Raw genomic sequence first — 23,222 nt, 5'->3', positions numbered from 1 at the left:
GACTCAGCGCTCCTCCAGGAAGACAGTCACAGCTGCTGTTGTGGATGGGAGTTGTCCTGGCACAGCTGGAGGCGATGCAGGGACAGTCTTCCTGGAGGAGCACTGAGTCGATGTGTTGAAGGACCTGCGGTTGGAAGTGATAACACAGCGTGATCTCGCGATTGAAGCTGAGATCACGCTTGGCTGTGAAGAGGAGAACTGTATAACGCTGATTGGACAGCGTCTAACAGAAAACATTGCACCGCCCAGAGTGAAAAGAAAGCGTAACCTCCCATTTGGCAAGTATAGTGAAATTAGCATATTTAGAAAAATGCTCATAACTGCGAATAATAAACATTTTTGAAAAAAATCACACTAGTTATCTGCATCATAGCGCTTATTAGATTAGTTAGGAGATAGGGAATTAATAAACTAGTGACAGATCCTCTTTAAGCCTCTAGGGATTTACTTTTCAAAGTGCATATCCATCGTGCTTATTTCTAAAGTATGAGCTTATCCGATTCACTACTTCTGATTAAAGGTTTGATGACCTCTATTCTGATGGAATTTTAATGTGGATGTATCTCCCCCATGGTGTGCATGCATAAGCTTAGCCACTGGGATGTCTGCTTCACGTGTGATGTCGCCCATGGGCTCTCTGATGCGTCTCCTGAAATCCTGAACCTTGTTTTCCCAACGTAGTTGAGTGGGCAGTGGCATGTAGCCATGTATACAATCCCTCTTGTTTTAAAACGAATAAAGTGTCTTATTTTAAATGTCTGCCCAGTCGACACACAAGTAAATGAGTCATCCGTCAAAAGATTCTCACAGGCTCTACAGTGTCCACATTTAAACGTTACTACTAGGGGGTTTTGTTAGCCAAGTTTCATTGGTCAGTTCTAAGAAATTACAATGGGTAAGTCTATCTCCTAGGTTTCTCCCTCTCAGGAATGTCATAAGGGGACATTCAGGTAGAACATATTTTATATAGCCCAGTTTTTCAGCTAAATATCTCTGATCTGATGTCGGCTTGCTTTTGCCTTCCTGTCTAAATCTTAACATATCTGTCTCACATTTTATCTTGTTGGTAAGTATTAAAGAGGTTTTCCCACCACAATGTTCTCTGACTAATCAATGGGATAAGTCATAAAAATGCTCAGTTAAGGCCTGACTTCTCGGATTTCCACCAATCCTGAGAATAGACTGGTCTTAGTCCCTTTAATAATTGAAGAACAAGCCAAATGTGCAGTCTGTTCCCTTTGAAATTAATATGAGATTAGGGGTAGTTCCATCTTGTAATGGTATGGCATATCACTAGGCTATGCCATAACATTATGATTGTGGGGAGCCGAACAAAACACCAAGGTTCTTTCAGATTATTCTAGCATTTGAAGAGAATCTGTCATCCCCTTTTTGCTGCCCTTACTGAGGGCAGCATAAGGTAGTGACGGAGACGCTGACTTCAGCATTATGAGTGTTATGTCGCCATGTGCTGTACTGTTTGTAAAACGTCCAGTTTAAAGGACGAGTGTCGCGAAAAAAATGTTTTTTATTTTTATATATCAATTTGCTTTTAGTGTTTTAATAAAAAATGTTTTATTTATTTGTGTGTTTGTGTTTTACTTTTTTTTATTTTTTAACTTTTTCTTGTCTATGGGGGCTGCTATTTTTTTTTCCATCTCTGTATGTGTCGATTAACGACACATACAGACATGGAATACGGCACATACAGCCCCATAGTGAATGCGAACGGGACCCGTTCCATCCACTATGCTGTACGCCATCTGTGTGGGAACGGCGCATGCTCCGCTCCCACACAGTCCAAATTGAAGGTCTTCGGCTCGAGCGACGTCCGGCTCCATTTTCTTGTAGACCGGAAGCCACGGCCGGACAGTAAGATTACTACTTCCGGTCGCTTCCGGACTTGTGTTCTGAAGCAAGCACTTGGAGCGGAGGGAGCAGACGGAGCGGACGGACCGGAGGGAGCAGTGGCGGCAGGAGCAGGTAAGTTATTTCTGTGTATGTACGTGTTTTAGTGTGTGATTACCACTGTATGTAAACCTACTACACTGTGTATTAGCTCAAAAAATGGCGACACACAGTGTAGGAGGTTTGACCGTTCAATCCCCTCCTTTCTCCTGGCACTAGCCAGGATAAAGGAGAGGGGGGATTCTGTGAGCTCACTGGAGCGAGTGTGTATTCTCAAATTTTGCAGCATAAAGCAATGTGGTATCTTTACCACATGCCAATGCTGCAATTTTGGGAATTGCTCCATCTAGTGACCAGCACTGGGAAATGTTATAAATTAGAATCCAATTTATAATATTTCCTGACTCGTGAAAAATTTTAAAAAAATAGAACAATGTTTAATCATTTATACACTCAGGGTATGTTCACACGGCCTATTTACGGACGTAATTCGGGCGTTTTTGCCCCGAATTACGTCTGAAAATAGCGCCTCAATAGCGCTGACAAATATCTGCCCATTGAAAGCAATGGGCAGACGTTTGTCTGTTCACACGAGGCGTATATTTACGCGCCGCTGTCAAATGACGGCGCGTAAATAGACGCCCGCGTAGAAGAAGTGACCTGTCACTTCTTTGGCCGTAATTGGAGCCGCTATTCATTGACTCCAATGAATAGCAGCGCTAATTACGGCCGTAATTGACGCGGCGTTCAAGCGCCTGCACATGCCGGTACGGCTGAAATTACGGGGATGTTTTCAGGCTGAAACATCCCCGTAATTTCAGCCGTTACGGACCCCCGCCGTGTGAACATACCCTAACTGTTTAACTAAAAAAAAATAAAAATATTCTAGCGACACATTCCTTTAATCGTCAGCGCTCGGATCAGGCTGTTATGAAGAATCTGATGTATTCATGAGCTGCCGCTAACTCCACCCTCCCGCCGCTGATTGACAGTTTTCTCCCTGTGCACAGTAATAGGGAGATCAGTCAATCAGTGGGGGGAGCGCAAGGTCATGAATACCGAGGTCTCTTCCTTATGCTGCCCTCAGTGAGGGAAACCTCTGGTGTCTTTTCTGCTGCAGTATAAGTGGAACACAATTATTTCATAGATGTCCAACCATGATTTCAATTATCCTATCTAAGAAAGTATAGGACATTGAAGAAGGCTATAAGTATTCCAGATTATATCCGTGTAAAAATGGCCATTTTGCATATGACCAACAATGATCATTTCGTATAATAATTATGGGATTATACTGATCAAATGAGATCAACTAAATATCTTTGTCTTAACAAACATTTATCAGACATGTTTCTAAATGTTTATTGATCATCACATATCATGCAGTGGTAAATTATAATTCACGGTGATGTCACATTTCAAGAGGCTGTCGGGTTTCCAACAGTAAAAAAAGTTGAAGTTGACAGTAATGATATAAATATGATCTAAAAAAGCAGGGGAAGTCTTAAACCTATTTGTTGTCTTTCAACACTACTTCTGATCCTACTCTTGTGTGTTCATCTTGTGCAGGGTATACTACTGCATACAGCAGTGTAAGGCTATGTTCACACGGGGTATTTTGCCGAGTTTTTTGACGCGGAAACCGCGTCGCAAAACTCGGCAAAAACGGCCCGAGAACGCCTCCCATTGATGTCAATGGGAGGCGTTGGCGTCTTTTTCCCGCGAGCAGTAAAACTGCCTCACGGGAAAAAGAAGCGACATGCCCTATCTTCGGGCGCTTCCGCCTCTGACCTCCCATTGACTTCAATGGGAGGCAGAGAAAGCGTATTTCGCGCTGTTTTATGCCCGCGGCGCTCAATGGCCGCGGGCGAAAAACGGCGCGAAAATCACCGCGAAAATCGGCGTGCAGGGAGAGGAATATCTGCCTCAAAGTTCCAAACGGAATTTTGAGGCAGATATTCCTCCCCCAAAATACTCCGTGTGAACATAGCCTTTGTGTGGTTTTTTTGTGTTCACAAATGCGTTGGAGGCTCAATTCGGAGTATCTGTCGGCAGTTCTGATGGAACCCTGACGAGACCCGATTATTGGTGAACAGACCCCAGTGGATTTTCAATAAATGATCAAGTATGCTCATATTTATTTGTAACAATTAAGCATTTTATTAATAGAACATTTCATCCATTTGATACTGTGCTGATCATGGAAATAACTGTTCATTTCCCTTGTTATCAAAAATCTTTGCTTAGCTTAAGTTAGTGATTGGGTACATACAAACCTGAAAATTCGGAAATGCATTGTGTAAGATCTATTTTGTTCTTTATTACACAATCAAGTAATTAAAAATGTCCGTCTGCAATATATAAAATTAATTGCTATATTGTAGTATTTATTTATTTGTTCCTTATGCAGTTCTAAAGAAAATATCATATAAAAGTACTGGCTTTTCATCTGCATACCTACTTATTTTACATTTACATAGTTACATAGGTTGAAAAAAGACACATGTCCATCAAGTTCAAACTTTCTCAATAAATTACCCGTCATTCATTGCTTGATTAGTTATAACCCTCAATGCCATTTGTCAGTAAATAATCTTCTAGCCTTTTCTAAATACTGATATAGTATCTGCCATCACTAACTCTTGGGGAAGGGCATTCCATAGCTTGACCACTCTTACTGTAAAGAACCCTTTTCTATATTTATGTCTGAAACGTCTTCTACAAACAATGAATTCCCCCTGGTCCTTTGTAGAATCCTTGGAAGGAACAGATCATGTGCTAGTTCTCTGTATTGACCACACATATACTTATACATATTAATAAGATCCCCTCTAAGACGTCTTTTTTCCAAGCTGAACAAGCCCAATTTTTTAGACTGTTTATTAAATGTCACCACGTCCAGGCCTTTGACATTTTGCTTAACTTTTCCCATTGGGGCTATCTACATTGAGACTGAGTCTACAGTTTTGGCTACTTGTCATTTGATGTTATGTTCTGTCACATTTAACATGGAAATTAAGGATGCGATCTCTGGAAAGAAAAGAGCTATATTGGAGAAGAGCTTAGATCTCTAGCTTGTAATTTAAAGTAAAATTCACAGGGATGCTGCATAATAAATTAGAGGTGAATATAGTGGATAAGTACAATAATAAAAATAGTAATTGTAATCATCCTTTGCTATATAGATTTACATTTACAACATTGGTCAAAATACAGTCCACGGGTGGCGCCATTCAGGCATGGTAGCGCATAGAGTAACAAATTTGTCAGATGCAAACCCAACCTCAATCCTTTATAAACCTTTCCACATCTGCCAAATTACCCTGGTCATAAACTCAGGAAAATTCTGTGTTCTCAGCTGGGTGCCAGGACCTAGTGACACATCTGGTGGCCATGTAATATACCTCACTTATCTCGCTGCGTTTTTTTCTTCCAGCATTTTTCACAGGAACTGAGATGGAGTTCTGTGTCTCAGCATGAAAAAACTGTCAATTTTACATCAGAGTTCAATCAGTATTGTGTCAGAGTGCATTCAGTTTGTCAGCTTTTTATGTTCATATGGCATCAGCTGTAATCCGTTTTTCAGTACGGCAAAAAATGCTGCTCCGGCATTACTTTCTGCTTTCTTTTTAGCATCTGCTAGCAACCCATCAGTGAAAAACATCCCTGTGCTGTCATTTTCTTCCGCTGACCCATTGACTTGAATGGGTTGAGCCTAGTGCAAGAATCGGACCGAAGGAGTACACTCTGCTATTTTCTTTGCACGGACCAACAGTCCGTGAGGAAAATTGAACATGTGCGTTGGACCCGCTCTGATCATTACTTCACTAAAGGTCTGTATACACTGGCCAATTATTGTTTACCATTGATCTTGAATATATAGCACCGCTGTAAAGATCATTATTATCGGTGGCATAATCAGTTAATGTAAATGCTGCTTACAGCAATATTGACATTTACAATAGTCATTGCTGCTCTGTGTTCCGCATGACCCTTCTCAGTGAGGCTCTTTCTGATAAAATTATCCATCAGATCCTCAGCAAAGATTTTTCAAACCACTAGATTGGGAGGAATGGTGTTAGGATGTCAGGAACCACATAAAACAGGTCCAGAACTGCATGGAACTCTAAAGCCACAGTGTGGCTACAGTGGATACAGTATGTATCCCCAACCCAATATTTATATATGCTATTCAACCATTTCAAGTGCCGTTGTCAGATGTGCAAAACCAATGTTATGGGAGTACAAACTGGGCAATTGTCCATGGTCCCAAGTCTCTATGAGGTACCATTTTCCCTAAATGTGTCATGACTGTTGGGTCATCTGCTACACTATCAAATGCCTTTGTATCATGGTCAGAACCAAACTTTAGATCGAGTCTATCTGCGGATGGTGGCTGCATGCAGAACTGCACTAAGGAGACCGGTATAAGGGTCACACTTGTCCATAGGGCACTAGCACAGCAAGAAAGGGATCAGAAGGGAAGCAAATATTTTCTATTAAATGTGTCAGAAATAGTGCATATCGCGCTGTTATTCACCGCTCCACGCTCCAGAATTCTTCACTCACTTTGTGTCACTACGCAATTAGTGTGCGTTGCTGGTGTTTCTGACACAGCATCATTTGACCTTGCTGGCATCCTCACAGAATTCTATGGTTCTCTAAAGTCCTTGGGCTTGTGACCACATCCTAATTGCTTCAGCTAAGCAATGGTTAAACCTGGCTCCACCTCTATTACCCAGATTTCCAAGGGTGCTTAATGTACCATCCCTCTTCATTTTTAGCTAGATCAGTTTGGTTAATCTTGTTCCTGGATTGTGCATAGTAATACTTCTATTTGGATTTAATGAAATTGACCCAGCTTGTTTCCTGACTATGTCTATTGTCTGCTGCCTGCCCTGAACATCTACTTGTCTCTCCATATTGACCGAACTCCACCTGCCCTAATCTGCCAGTGTAACCGTGCTAATCAAACTCTGCCTGCCCTGAACTTCTGCCAGTCTAACCGTGCTGATTGAACTCCACCTGCCCTTAACTTGCGCCAGTCTAACTATGTTGGTTGAACTCTGCCTGCCCTGATCTTCTGCCAATCTAACCGTGCTGATCAAACTTCGCCTTTCTTGATCTTCTGCCCGTCTTACCATGCTGATTGAACTCTGCCTGCCCTGAACTTGCGCCAGTCTAACCGTGCTGATTGAACACCGCCTGCTCTGATCTTCTGCCAGTCTAACCATGCTGATTGAACTCGGCCTGCCCTGATATTCTGATAGTATAACCGCTTTGATTGAACTCCACGTGCCCTGAACTTGCGCCAGTCTAACCGTGCTGATTGAACACCGCCTGCTCTGATCTTCTGCCAGTCTAACCGTGCTGATCGAACTCCACCTTTCCTGATCTTTTGCGAGTCTAACCATGCTGATAGAACTCCGCCTGCCCTGTAATTCTGATAGTATAACCGCTTTGATTGAACTCCACGTGCCCTGAACTTGCGCCAGTCTAACCGTGCTGATTGAACTCCGCCTTTCCTGATCTTCTGCCAATATAACTGTTCTGATTGAACTCTACCTGCCCTGAACTTGCGCCAGTCTAACCGTGCTGATTGAACTCCGCCTGCCCTGATCTTCTGCCAGTCTAACCGTGCTGATTGAACTCCGCCTGCTCTGATCTTCAACCAATCTAACTGTGCTAATCGATCTCCACTTTTCCTGGTCTTCTGCCAGTCTAACCATGCCGATTGAACTCCGCCTGCCCTGATCTTCTGCCAGTCTAAACATGCTGAATGAACTCCATCTGCCATTATCTTTTGCCAATCTAACCGTGCTGATCAAACTCCGCCTTTCCTGATCTTCTGCCAGTCTAACCATGCTGATTGAACTCTGCCTGCCCTGAAATTCTAATAGTATAACCGCTCTGATTGAACTCCACCTGCCCTGAACTTGCGCCAGTCTAACTGTGCTGATTGAACTCTGCCTTTCCTGATCTTCTGCCAGTATAACTGTTCTAATTGAACTCTACCTGCCCTGAACTTGCGCCAGTCTAACCGTGTTGATTGAACTCCGCCTGCCCTGATCTTCTGCCTGTCTAACTGTGCTGATTGAACTCCATCTGCCCTTAACTTGTACCAGTCTAACAATGCTGATTGAACTCTGCCTGCCCTAATCTTCAACAAATCTAACTGTGCTAATCGAACTCCACTTTTCCTGGTCTTCTGCCAGTCTAACCGTGCTGATTGAACTCCGCCTGCCCTGATCTTCTGCCAGTCTAACCATGCTGATTGAACTCCGCCTGCACTGATCTTCTGCCAGTCTAAACATGCTGATTGAACTCCGCCTGCCCTGACTTCTGCAAATCTAACTGTGTTGTTTGCGCTCTGCCTGCAGTGACTACTGCCTGCCTGACCTTGTACTTCGCCTACTAACAAGGTGCTTTATATCAGATTATTCTGTCCCGTACATGTCAGCCGTTGCTATTGGACACTACTTCCCAGCAACTAAGTGCCGATCCCTGTATAAGGGTGAAAACCTGGGAATCCCTTAGATTCCGCACCCTGGATTAGCAACACAGAGGGTTCACATATTCCTCTTTTGGCTCCTTGATAAAAATGCATATGTAATCCCAATGTCAAGTCAGCTGGTTCCCCTTCTAAATTAACCTTCCTAGTGCCCACAGTGACAACAGCTTCAGAAAGTAGATCCGATGTTAGAGAATGTGTCTGCAAGGAGAGGAGGAGTTGGTGGAAGGTGGGTAAGCCCCAAGCTTGGACAGTAATTGTATTCTGTGCCTGATCAAATGGAAGGCTGACCGGTATCTGTTGCTAGATGCAACAAAGATAGAAGTGCTGCTAAGCCACCCATCTGGTCATATTAACAAGGTTAGGAAGCTGTACAACATAGCTTTTATTGTACCATGGTTCCCAGATACCAATGCTACTTGGCCACTGTCTACTTGACACTTGGGACCCAAAGCCAAATGTAACACTTACCACCAACCTGAATTTTGTATGAGAAGACTGTCAGCCTGACTACCCCTAAGGAGACTAGTCGTAAAATGTAGAACGGCTGTAAAGTGTAGTATGGTTACCAAATTGACGTCTGTGCAACATTTTTCAGAATTTGGTACATGTCACAAAAATATTGTGCCATTTATACAGACATATACTGGTCAGTAACATGACACCTAATATAAATGTGGCCAATCTGCAATTTAAATGAAAATGAATGCTGGGAATACAACTATAGCATACAATCTGTTAACATACATAGCCTAGACACAGGGGTCAACCTATGACCAAAACGTGTTTACCTTAAAGAGGCTCTGTCACCAGATTATAAATGCTCTCTCTCCTACATAATCTGATCGGCGCTGGAATGTAGATAACAGCAGTGGTTTTTATTTTGAAAAACGATCATTTTTGAGCAAGTTATGAGCAATTTTAGATTTAGTTTCTTAATGCCCAACTGGGCTTGTTTTTACTTTTGACCAAGTGGGTGTTGTAAAGAAGTGTATGAGGCTGACCAATCAGTGACCAATCAGTGTCATACACTTCTCATTGTTCCAGCCCAGCTTCTTTCACTGCACAATCTCACTGTGCTGTGGATCATGCTGGGCTGGAACAATGAGAAGTGCAGGACACTGATTGGTCACTGATTGGTCAGCGTCATACACTTCTTTACAACACCCACTTGGTCAAAAGTAAAAACACGCCCAGTTGGGCATTAAGAAACTAAATCTAAAATTGCTCATAACTTGCTAAAAAATGATCGTTTTTCAAAATAAAAACCACTGCTGTTATCTACATTCCAGCGCCAATCAGAATATGTAGGAGATAGAGCATTTATAATCTGGTGACAGAGCCTCTTTAAGTAAAAAAAAGTCTTGTGCTACTAGAAAAATAAATAGATATGATGCACCTTATTTTTTTGTATTTATACGGTCTGCTTTACTTCCAACAAAAATGTAAAACCGCTATTACCATGAGTTATATACTGTATAAGAGAGTTTAATGACATAGAAACATAAAATCATGATGGCAGATAAGACCAAGACGTTTTAAGAAAAAAAGGTTTGGATCCTAGCAATGGAGAAACAAAAAACCTCCCCAAAGGAAATCTTTAGCAATCTTTCCTCCCCTATGAACCATTTCTGTTCTCTTCTTAAAAAAGAAAGGGAAATAAAACTGTAGAATGCTAGTGTGATTGAGCCTAACAAGTTTATTAGTATTCATTCACCACCAGAAAATAGAATCTACCCACCAGGGGATAACCTCTGAGATGTTTACTATCCACCATACTATATGTGATTTGGACAATGTTATTTGTGCAGGTCAATTGTCATGCAGAATGCCGGGTGACTTCTACATATTCAAAAATAATTAAAAATATATACACAAGCCAAAGTCATGGGCTTGTAATGGCCATCAGGGACTGGCAACGAAGTGTACAATACAGGGTATTGTAACTGAATGCTAACCGAACAATGAAATGCCAATGTTTTCCACTAGCATAGCAAGATGAGTCAAAAGTATATGACTAGAAGATCAGAAGGAGAGGCGAGTGTGTACAGGTAACACTTCCTACACTTTTGTAGTTCATACAAGAATCATAAATAACATTCATGGTGCGTATGTGTGAGCAAGTCGTAATTTCTTTAACATTTTATATATACAAATACTGGAAATTAAAGTAAATTATAGGGGTTGAATTTTGAATCTTCTATTTGTGGGGGCATGGTCAGGCCTCTGAATAGGAGCTTGGATGCACTGTCACTATTAGATTGGATTTATCACTAAACCGTCCATTTTTATCTTAAAGAGCCACTGATGGGGTATGAACTTTGTGAAAGGGACTCCCCTGATCACATCCCCGGAGTGGTCTTGAATAGCAACTGCTGACGGCTTGCAAGTGGTATTTCCATAGTGCAGTACCATCAGTAAACAGAAACGTTTATAACAACACGATAGATCGATAGATAGATAGATAGATAGATAGATAGATAGATAGATAGATAGATAGATGTCAGGGCAGGTGCAAACAGAAACAAGAAACAATCTGAGTCAAATCCAAAACATCAAATACCTTAACAAAAGAACAGGACCCAGGAACCATGTTTCTTAGGTAAGATGTGGCAGTCCTGAGCAGGTTTATACAATCAGAGTATCAACCAGCTGACATGTGCCTGTCCCTTTAAGATCTCGCTCAATCAAATGTGTATCTATGTAGAGTCCAGCGGTGAGACAAGGTCCAGGTGAAACATGTTATACAGAGACATTAATATTAAGGATTGTCACTTCCGGTTATGGCACGTGCATGAGAGGACGCAGAGAGTACAGCTCCTGGCTGAGACTCCCCATATCAGGATTACTGCAGTCCAAAAACCTGCTAAAAAGTGTCTGAAGGCCCTACACCCTCATCTACTTGCACCCGTGAGGCGTAAGGACGGATTTTTGCTCTGAGATGGGATCTGTGCTGAAAAGAAGTTAGAGAACCAGCTACCTCAGAGACTGGGCAGAACGCCCGCCACATGGGAAAATAGTGGCCTAATCAACCTGCCTTACTAGAAGTAACAGGTCAGCCTCCAACCCCCTCCGCCCACTCCCCAGAGCACGATGATAGTGACATTGTTAGCTTGCTACCAGGGTTCACAGTGTCTGGCAAAACACTGGCCATTGAAGTGCTAAACTTTTAGTGTCCCATATAAAATCCTCGTTGAAAGCCACGGTAGCAGAGGCACATATGACCAAGATAACAGGTCGACCGAGAAAACAGATAAAACATTTTTATCTTTGCATCCCAGCCATCATAACTTTTTTCTTTTTTGTTTGACGTATCTTTATAAGGCTTTGTTTTTTGCAGGAAGAGTTGTACTTTATGTAGGTGCCATAAATGATGCTATATATGTATTGTGCAGGGTGTTACGGTCGTAACGATACTAAATATGTGTATATTATTTTATGTTTTGAGACATATTTAATACAGTTTATTTATTTTAAAAAAATAATTGCATTTGTGTGTATACTGTATTTTTACTCTATCTATATGCCAGTACTAAATTAGCCTGTGTACTAACAGTACACAGGCAGTTGTAACGGCATACCTAATTATGTCCTAACAACAGGAAATATGGTCAGACAGGGTCCTTCAATTGACCCTGGCTATGTGTCCATATACTGTAATGTATGGGATCCCTGTGACACGATCAAAAGGGGTGTCTCCCCCTGATTCTTTTCTTTTGAATGCCGCTATCAGCTTTGATCACGACATTCAAATGATTAATGGTGGGGATCAGAGGTTTTTCTGATCTTCACCATAAAGCAGGTCTGCAGCTATGTATTATAGCCATTGCCCTGCTCCTGATCGCACGGGCACACTTGCTGTTTCTGCGCAATGAACAGGATGTCTATGCTCTCTGCTTTATTATTGAGTATATACCAAAAAGATGAGGGACATTTTGTTTAAATCAGTGGCTGATTCCCTTTTTAAAGGATTCGGAGATCTGATTAATGTTGATATGCCTAAGAAAATAGTGGCGAGGTGGGAGAGGGTGAGACAGGCTATAATTAATGAGCAATGAAGGGAAATGCACTTCCTTATGCATAAAGCAACGTACAGTTAGGTCCAGAATTATTTGGACAGTGACACAAGTTTTGTAATTTTAGCTGTTTACCAAAACATATTGAATATACAGTTATATAATCAATATGGGCTTGAAGTGCAGACTCTCAGCTTTAATTTGAGGGTAATCACATCCTAATTGGAATAAGGTTTTAGGAATTACAGCTCTTTAATATGTAGCTGCCTCATTTTCAAGGGACGAAAGGTAATTAGACAATTATCTCAAAAGCTATTTAATGGGCAGCATGGGCTATTCCCTCGTTAATCCATCATCAATTAAGCAGGTAAATTCTCTGGAGTTGATTCCAGGTGTGGCATTTGCATTTCGAAGCTGTTGCTGTGAACCCACAACATGAGGTCAAAAGAGCTCTCAATGCAAGTGAAACAGACCATCGCTAGGCTGAAAAAAATGAAGAAATCCTTCAGAGAGATAGCGCAAATGTTAGGAGTGGCTAAATCAACAGTTTGGTACATTCTTGAAAAAAAATGAGCGCACTGGTGATCTCGTGAACTCCAAAAGGCCTGGAGGAGTCTACCATAAAGAGAAGACTTCATGAGAGCAAATACAGGGTGGTTCACCACAAGGTGCAAACCATTAATCAGCCTCAAAAATAGAAAGCTAGATTAGACTTTGCCAAATAACATGTAAAGAAGGCAGCCCTGTTCTGGAACAGCATTCTTTGGACTGATGAAACTAAGATCACCCTGTACAAGAATGATGGGAGGAAGAAAGTATTGAGGAGGCTCGTGAGCCAAAGCACACCACATCCTCTGTAAAACATGGTGGAGGCAGTGTGATGGCATGGGCATGCATGGCTGCCAAAGGCACTGGGTCACTAGTGTTTATTGATGATGTGACTGAAGACAGAAGCAGCCGGATGAATTCTGAAGTGTTCAGGGATAGACTTTCTGCTCAGATTCAACCAAATGCAGCAAGGTTGATTGGACGTCGCTTCACAGTGCAGCTGGACAATGACCCAAACACACTGCGAAAGCATCCCAGGTGTTTTTTAAGGCAAAGAAGTGGAATATTCTGCAATGGCCAAGTCCATCACCGGTTCTCAACCCGATCGAGCATGCATTTCAGACTTAAGCAGGCATTGCCTGCAAAGGATTCTCTACAAAGTCTAAAAAATTTTTTATTTATGGTAATGTTAATTTGTCCAATTACCTTTGAGCCCCTGAAATGAGGAGGCTTTGTAGAAAAATGGTGGCAATTCCTAAACGTTTTACAGGATATTTTTGTTCAACCCCTTGAATTAAACCTGAAAGTCTACACTTCAATTGCATCTCAGTTGTTTCATTTCAAATCCAATCTAGTGGCATGCAGAGCCCAAATCATGAAGATTGTGTCACTGTCTAAATAATTGTGGACCTATCTGTATGCCTTTGATCTAAATTAGGCTACATTTACACGAGCATGACAGATTTACGCAAGTAAAAAACCTGCATAAAATCTGTCCGTGTGCGTTGCGTTTTGCAAGTGTGCTTTGCGAGTGGCATGTGTTTTTCACGCACTCACAAGCACTTCTTTTCTTTTTCAATGTAATTGATGCGTAAAACATGGACATCCGTGTGCTGTGAGTGGTTTTCATGCATCCATTGACTTCAATGGGCGGCTATGTGTGTGAAAACGTGCCAATATAGGACATGCAGTGAGTTTCACGCAACGGACACACGCTGCATGAAAACTCACTCATGTGTGAAAAGCCCCATTGATATCAATGGGGCCGTATGCTGTGTGTTGTTTCAACGAACAGCACATGAACGATATTCATGCTCGTGTGAATGAGCCCTTATAGAGATGCTCCGGCGCATCATCTCTGGCATTGTCCAAAGTGTGAGTTAAACAAAGGTTACCTCTTACATGTTCTCTGGGGTTGTCCTGACCTGCACGCCTTGAGGTAGGAAATGCAAGAATGTATAAAGAAGGTTTTGGCGACTGACTACCCATTGACCCTACAAAACTGCATTCTTCATTATATTACGATATATGAGGAACAGAAAGATTCCAATTTAATAGCAATAAAAAGGTGTAAATTTCTCTCTTTTCGCCACCAAAAATGCATCTTCCGTCACTGGTTGCAGCCCCAGATACTGACAATGCATGGTATAATAGCAGCTCTTAAACAATTGTTGCTGATGGATAAACTGGATACGGAAAGGCAACAGAAGGTTTCTTTAGGAAATGGAAAAGGTTTACCCATTCTTTCACACAGGAAGAAATACAGGCATTACAAGTCTTCAAGCTTACTACATGGTATAATGTTGAGAATTTAAAGAGCTCCCTAGGTAGCCTGAAAGTTTAGCAAGGAGGGAACCTCTCGACAGACACTGGGGGAAGGGCAGGTGATATCTTGTTATTCTGGACTGTTGTGTATTTCGTTTCTAATTTCCAATTTTTGGGCAGACATAAAATACAAACTCGAGCGAGTTTGAGATATGATGATATGTACATTAAACTACTCTAATCTTGTTGACTTTGTTAACTTTTCTATTGCTGTGAATGACAATAAAAATGTTGTTAAAAACATAAAAAAGGATTGTCATCACGCTGTCTGTCTGTCCAGAGAAGAGAAGCTTTTTGTATCCGATCTTCACTCTGGCTAACAGATGAGGGTCAAAAAATTATCTGCAATACAGGTTATGGAATATGGGTTCATGGTTATACTGAGAGTAAGTCTGAAAATAATACACTGTTATAAAACTTCAGTTGAGGACAGAACAGATATGATGACTTCTTGTGCTAACCTCTTGTCTGACAGTAAGGGTCTACTTGACATACCCCTTGGTGATTGTAATGCTCATAAGATGTCAAATGACAGACGAATCTTTGGTGGTAAATCAATAGGATTACACAGGGGCAATCTTCTATCTGCAGTCCTTTCACTAATCTTTTCAATATGTCATGACTACAGGAAGCCATTCTACGTATTCGATAGCAGGTCTCAGATTAAGTGATATGAATATCATATAATTTGATCACCCTTGAAAGGTCACATTAATCGATTGCTGAATAGCAATTTTGTACCTTTTGTTAAAACTAAAACTAGCTAAATGATAAACTTCTGTGTATACATGGAAGAGCTATTCATATTTTTTTATATCAATTTTACAAAAGAGAGATGGTTCTTAATTATAGTCCTGATTTTATATCATTTTGGAGAGAGACATGTTTTATTAGTTGCACAATGAATTGATATTGCTTCTGTTATCACAATAGACAGATAGGGAGTGGAGGAATTCGTAAACGGCACAATACCCTAATTTTCATTGTATACAATGTTTTTATTGCATCAGGCTTTTTTGTTAAAACAATGAAATATTGCATTTGAGATTTAGCTCCTTGAACATTGACTACAACAATGCACATGTAAAGAGGACATCATTTATTAAGCAAGTGCCAACTGAAATGTATAAGCACAAGCATCTAAAATCTGTTTAAAATATATCACTAAATATTTTTGTATATTTTTAGTGTATGTAAATTAAAAAAAATGTAAGTCACGCCCTTCAATACAAGTTTCTGTTCCTGTAATACAGGAAGGCTGTTTCCGAGGATAACAAGATTTGTAATTATCAAAGCCCCTGATGAGCGGAGGATATGGTGCTGAAGCAGGATCAGCAGCATATGCTAAAGCCTAAACAGACAGTTCGGAAGAAACAGATGGACTGATGGGATCCTGTATCCGGTATTCACCAGACAACAGTCTGTCCGGGCAGAAATCCAGGAATCTGCATTTTTGCAGGGAGAACAAAGAATATTTATTTTATTTTTTTAAAAAGGCATGGAAATAACAGGTGTAGCATAAGTTGGAGTTATAGCATCGAGACATAACATCCAATCTATATACAAGGAGAACACTCCATATGGCTTTGTCTTTTGTGTACATTGTGTTGTTGTAATAAACTGCTGATCATATATGAGAATATAATGGGAAGAAATGGAGAATGGACACATGGGCACCATTTGTTTTTCAAGTCAATATTAAAGGGCCACCCCTGAATAGAATGCCAGCTATAAATGTGTTTCTATCTGCTTTACACCCCTCTTTAGCTTTAATAGGATTCAGACTACTAAATAATTCACCAAGATATTGATTCAGTGCTGTACAGTTTGGTGTTGTGGCAAAGGCTTCTACATCAAACTGTACTGTCCCAGTGGGATTCAGTGTTTTATTGCTGCATTTTGCCAGGCGGGCCTGTATGTTCTGGCGGAGGAGGGAGAACTGTGCAGAAATTCAGCAGTACAGAACAATTTACATTTTATACTACAGATTAACTAGCTACTGTTCACAGGTATAGGAACAAAGAGGACCAGCAATTTAGGAAATACTGAATATACCATCATTTAGATCACCTTTGTGGAATTGGTAGGCACTAGTTTATAAATTGTTTACTAGTAATACAAGCAGTTTTCTGTCACTTGTTAATACCACCCCAAATGTTACTAGATTAGGTATTATCCACCAGCCAAATCCTGGAAATAGGCATAGCTAAAAAGATATATATTTGTGGTGAACTGTGTTTTAACCATACTTAGCTTGGAGCAGCATAGAATTGCTAAGTGGCTACTGTGGTAGAAGCTTGCTTTATGTCTAATTGAATTATGATAGTCAGACATTTGGAATGTTTTTATCATATATGACCATTAATATGTGTTAAAAGGATTTATTACATTGATTAACGGCAACCAAGCAATGATATAAGCTATTACAAAGAACATAAAATAAATCCTTATAGTGCTAATACCTGCAAAATAGAGAATGCAGCCTTTACACATCCTATTCTATTACAGATGTAGCGATCTTAATCTTGACTCTTAATTGATGCATTAAATACACAGAGTTAAGAAACTTTAACGACTTTTTTCAATGACTTTTTAATGGCTTTTGTTGTGTGATATTACGTTGCAGCAAGTTATCAGAGTCAAGGTAAACTTGACTATGTCTTCGCTCCAAAAAATGGTTATACTCTTGGTCTGCGCTTATTATAGTGATAATCCACTTTTAGACAACTGCTTCACCTTATCTAATTGGGTTGCATCACCTACTCACGTGACACAATGCAACTCACCTATAATACCCCATTAGCCAAAGCCAAGGGCCGTATATGGTTCTCAAGCTGGAGGACTAAAGTTGGCCATACACATTAGTTATTTGTTGGCTGACCACACCAATACTGTTGAGGAAGTATCTTCTTATATGGCGTGTAAACGATCGCCGATCAATGAGACAGTGACTACAATCGCTCGTCCCCATACACTTTTATCATGTCAGCAGCACGTCTCCCTGCATACACAGGGAGATGTTCTGCTGACAACGATAATATTTTATGCTGCCTAAACATACAATCAGCCGATGAACGAGCGTTTGCTCTTTCATCGGCTGATCGTTGCCCTGTTTACGCAAGGCAATTGTCAGGAACGAGCATTTTGAGAACGCTCGTTTGCCCGATAATTGGCCCGTGTAAAAGGGCGTTAAGGGAGCATTACTGAATAGACTATTATTTTGTCAACAGCTATCTTATGTATATGGTCAGTTTATGTTGTTCCAATACATAATCTATGGCTGTTTTGCCTCCAATTTCATACAGAGGCATGCAGAGGTTTTATTCTCTGAGGCCATAGGGATGCTGTCTGCCGCAATACAGGTTCCATGAGCCTTAGTCCTTCGTTTGCTGGAATGTAAACAAAACAGGCTTTGTTGTGTAGATATAGACATGATTTTATTGATTTCTTATTATATGATTGTATCAGAGAAAGTATGTGGATTCCCACTTCAAACTTCCGCTTTGCAGACAGGGAGGCTAACTCTACCCAATATTACTCAATATAACACTTCATAATATAGTATAGAATATACAATATTCTATACTATATAATAGAGTCAATCAGAATACCAAAATATTTGAGAATCTACAAAAACAACTAGACTAGGGCTATCGCACACATGGAAGATTTTAAAACCCATTTCAGGGAGAACATCAGCAACACCATATGTTGCTTATTATTTTCTGTTTTCTATTGTATTTTTGAAATGTCCCTGAAATTCTGTGCAAAACATAGCAATTAAATTCATCTCTTTTGACATTTTCACAAAATAATTCTACAATAAAGATTTATATCACCATACTTTAAAACTGACAAGATTTGAAATGCATTGTTTTGTAAAAGGAATATTTCTAGATTACCAAACAAGTGAATTGTATTGTTTAAACCTGTGTGGCTGAATCTTTTGAAACTGGACTTAAAGGGGTTTTCCCATGAGGGACTTTATGACATCTCCTCAGGAGATGTCGTAAATGTCAGCTAGATGTGGGTCCCACCTCTGGGACCCGCACCTATCTCTAGAAATGGGTCCCCTGAACCCCATTCTAGCTTTTTGTGCTCACGCTGACTCCCGGCCACTTCCTGATTACATGGTAGGAACATGGTCGGGAGTTACGAAAACAGCATAACTCGCTGAGCTACGCTGTTTTCATAACTCCCATAGTAGTGAACGGCAGTAACGGAAGCAATGTGGCATGTGAGCTACGCTGTTTCCGTAACTACTATTCAGTTCTATGGGAGTTACAGAAAAAAGCGTAGCTCAGCGAGTTACGCTGTTTCCGTAACTCCCAACCATATAATTAGTAAGTGGCCGGGAGGCAGCGTGAGCACAAAAAGCTAGAACGGGGTTCAGGGGACCCCGTTCCAGAGATTCGTGCAGGTCCCAGAGGTGGGACCCTCTTCTTTCTGACATTTATGACATATCCATGGGAAAACCCCTTTAATGGTTCCACAAATCACTCTCTTCAGGGCTTGCTCAGTTATTTATTTCTTTCGGTGGGGGTAGTGACCACTGTGGATTGGTGAACTAGCAAACCAGAGGTGGGACCTGCACTTATCAGGCTTTTATGGCATATCCTGTGAATGTGCCATAAATGTTTACCATGAAAATAAACCTTTAAATATGTAGGCTGGTAAATTTGCTTTTTGCAACCAAGCATAACTGTTAACCCCAGATACAAAAAAAAAATACTTACAGAACCCCATGTTTAAAAAAACCCTTCCCAATTTGCCTTTAAATATTTTTTTACATATGTGTTACACTATCTCCTATGATGCATATTTATTGATTGGTAAAAGGGGTAGTCATGTCTGTAAAAATATTAGCTTTTACAAAGACTTTTGGATTCCATTCTTCTTTGTAATAGTTTTATACATGAGCTCAAAGTATGCATTAGAAATAATAATAATAATAATAATAATAATAATAATAATAATAATAATAATAAGCTATCATGACAGTAGGTAGGCACTTATCAGGCTAGGTACAAAACCTCATAGTCAAGTTCGTAACTTTATTTGTTCTCACCAAACACTCATACATTGTGTAAAAAGTTAAAAAGTAGAATCTCAGGGCCTAGATCAGTATTGTGATGGCCTAGTCAGGGGCGTAGCTAGGGGGGGCAAGCGGGGCATGTGCCCCGGGCGCAGTTCAGAGGGGGGCGCCAGCGCCCCCTCCTCCTGCACTATAATTGTACCTGTGTCGCAAGGACATAGGTACAATTAGAAGCAATGAATGACCGGGCACGTTCCGTGCCCGGCCATTCAGCGCCTTTCCACGAATGAAGCGACAGGTACCTTTTGTACCAGTGACGCTTCCGTCGATGAAAGGCGCTGACTGACTGACAGGGAAAGTCATCCTGCCCAGCCAATCAGCGCCTTTCATAGACTATGTGTTCAACCCCCTGGAGACCTGCGCAGAAGAGAGCAGGTCTCCATGGCTGCCGGACAGCGTGGGAGCGGGAATATGGTGAGTTTGACATTTTTTTTATTTTTATTTTTAATTTGTAATAGAAGTGTGTGGCTGTATCTGCGGGGGGGGGGGACTTTGTCTACACGGGGGACTTTATCTACGGGGGGTGTCTATCTACAGGGGGACTATATCTACAGGGCTGGGCTATATACAGGGGGACTATATCTACAGGGCTGGGCTATATACAGGGGACTATATCTGCTGGGCTATATACAGGGGGACTATATCTACAGGGGGCTATATACAGGGGGACTATATCTGCTGGGCTATATACAGGGGGACTATATCTACAGGGGGACTATATCTACAGGGGGGCTATATACAGGGGGACTATATACTGGAGTGGGCTGTCTATAGAGCACCATATACAGGGGTGGGCTATATAGTATATAGCCCCCTGTAGATATAGCCCACCCCTGTATATGGTGCTCCATAGATAGCCCACCCCAGTATATAGCCCCCCCTGTAGATATAGTCGCCCTGTCTATAGCCCAGCCCTGTAGATATAGCCCAGCCCTGTAGATATAGCCCCCTGTAGATATATTCCCCCTGTATATAGCCCACCCCTGTAGATATAGCCCCCCTCTGTAGATATAGCCCCCCTGTGTATATAGCCCCCCTGTGTGTATCCCAGCCCTGTAGATATAGCCCAGCCCTGTAGATATGGTCCCCCTGTAGATATGGTCCCCCTGTAGATAGCCCACCCCTGTATATATAGTCCCCCTGTAGATATAGCCCACCCCTGTATATTGTCCCCCTGTAGATATAGCCCACCCCTGTATATAGTATCCCACAAATAGCTCCCCCCTATAGTGCTCCACAGAAAGCCCACCCCTGTATATAGCCCCCTTGTACATATAGTCCACCCCTGTATATAGTGCTCCACAGATAGCCCACCCTTGTATATAGTATATACAGGGGTGGGCTATCTGTGGAGCACTATATACAGGGGTGGACTATCTAGTGGAGCACTATATACAGGGGTGGACTATATGTACAAGGGGGGCTATATACAGGGGTGGGCTATCTGTGAAACACTATATACAGGGGTGGACTATATGTGGAGCACTATATACAGGGGTGGGCTATATCTACAGGGGGGCTACATACATGGTTGGGCTATCTGTAGAGCTCTATATACAGGGGTGGGCTATGTCTACAGTGGGCTATATAGGCTATATACAGGGGTGGGCTATCTGTAGAGCACTATAGGGGGAGTTATTTGTGGGACACTATATACAGGGGTGGTCTATATGGGGGCACTATCTACAGGGGCTCTATGGCAGGCACTATCTACAGGGGGCTCTATGGCAGGCACTATCTACAGGGGGCACAGTGTGTGTGTGTGGGACACGGTGTATGGTGCTATTATAATTAGAGGTGCAGTGTATGGCACTATTATATTTAGGGGCGTAGTGTGTGGTATAATGATAACTTTATATTTATTTATAGGTGCAGAAATGTTGGAAGTGAGAAGCTGAAGACATGTGAGCGGCAAACTGCAGAAATGGACCGGGAGAAGTCATCATAGAGGTCTGGACCAAATGGAGAAAAAGAACTAGAATCTGAGACGTCACCGGTGAGTCACCTAATGTAAATGTTCACTCTGCCTCTAATCAGTAATGTAGTCACTGTATGATCTGCAACGAGATGATGGGTGGTATGATTATGATAGGATTTATTTTTTGTGAAACGGCATCTCCCAGCATATCCTTACCATTGTTCGGGCTATGCTGGGAGCTGTAGTTTTACGCCGTACAAACCTATACGGCAGGGGTTGCACTAAATTGAGCTGTATTTGTTCTGGGGCTGTATATATGTACCGAGCTTGGTTCTGGTGTTGTGTATAGAACCATATTGCTTGTGAAATGTACAAATAATTTTATGCTCGCGTTACATAAAAAGAAATGACACGTCGATTGGTAGCGAAAACAAACACGGCGAGGGGGAAGGAGATGTCGGGAAAGAGGTTGGGAGGGGGCGCCAAACTGAATCTTTGCCCCGGGTGCTGGAGAACCTAGCTACGCCTCTGGCCTAGTAATTGACATATTACTTTCCACTAAGCAGAATGAGCCTCTGATTTAAGATTGACATCCAAGCACCGATTAGTGAGTATAAATTATTATATCGCTTGGTGATGTTACTTACGAGACTGTAGAGCATTTTGTGTAATCTATAGCAATATGTATCTATGAAGTTGTGGGAATATGATTTCTATATCTCTGTAGTTAGATAAATTGTTTCATTATCTCTGGTGTCTGTCTTTGAATGTCAGGTCCTGGTAACTCTATTCTTACCTTATTATTACTGCTGCTGAAGTAATGCTGCCTGCATTTCATCCTCACCGGTTATAAGCAGTGTCTTCTAGTAATCTCTTGTAGAAACCGCAGAGTTAAGGGAGGGGATACATTTCACTGTAGCCATGTATTGAGCATCTAACTAGTCGGTACAGAATCCTCTTATTTTACCCTTTCTCGTCTATTGCTTCATTCTTGCCTTTAATTGGTTCTGCCTGTTCTTTCAGTGTGTTTATCACTGCTTTTAATACATCAGCAATGCAATCCTTGTAATAACATGGTTTTATCCCTTGTGACCAGGACTTCAAGGTTTTGGCAGCCGGCTGCCACCTTGCCTCTAGGGCCTTCAGCAATATTGCACTACAAATTAAACATGCCCTGTACATCTGCTCTCTGCATCTCTAGCAAGAAACGCAGATCACACAGAATCTTCAAATATCTGCATTTCTATACCAAGACAATGTTGCTGTTAATACTCCTGGTTTGAGGAGCAACAGAGTGTAGGTCTTTCAGTTCTATCCTTTACAAAAAAAAATTTAGGTTACAAAAGAGTCCACTAATAATATTCCAACATAGCCCTCAAACTAACCCAAATGAAAGAAGAG

At 41.3% G+C, this 23,222-nt stretch overlaps 1 protein-coding gene across 1 annotated transcript in view; it reads right to left on the bottom strand.

Annotated features, from left to right (window-relative positions):
- RIMS3 (regulating synaptic membrane exocytosis 3) overlaps positions 1–22,714 on the bottom strand; it is a 139,009-nt gene extending 116,295 nt beyond the window's left edge. The window contains exon 1 of the mRNA XM_075853180.1: positions 22,618–22,714. The gene's annotated coding sequence lies outside the window, so the exon portion shown is untranslated. The remainder of the gene's footprint in view (positions 1–22,617) is intronic.
- Between the last annotated feature and the right edge of the window lie 508 nt (positions 22,715–23,222).

Source organism: Rhinoderma darwinii, chromosome 2 (assembly GCF_050947455.1).
Source record: "Rhinoderma darwinii isolate aRhiDar2 chromosome 2, aRhiDar2.hap1, whole genome shotgun sequence".
In the NCBI taxonomy this organism is placed as follows: Eukaryota; Metazoa; Chordata; class Amphibia; order Anura; family Rhinodermatidae; genus Rhinoderma; species Rhinoderma darwinii.
This window is presented reverse-complemented; position numbering and strand designations above follow the sequence as displayed.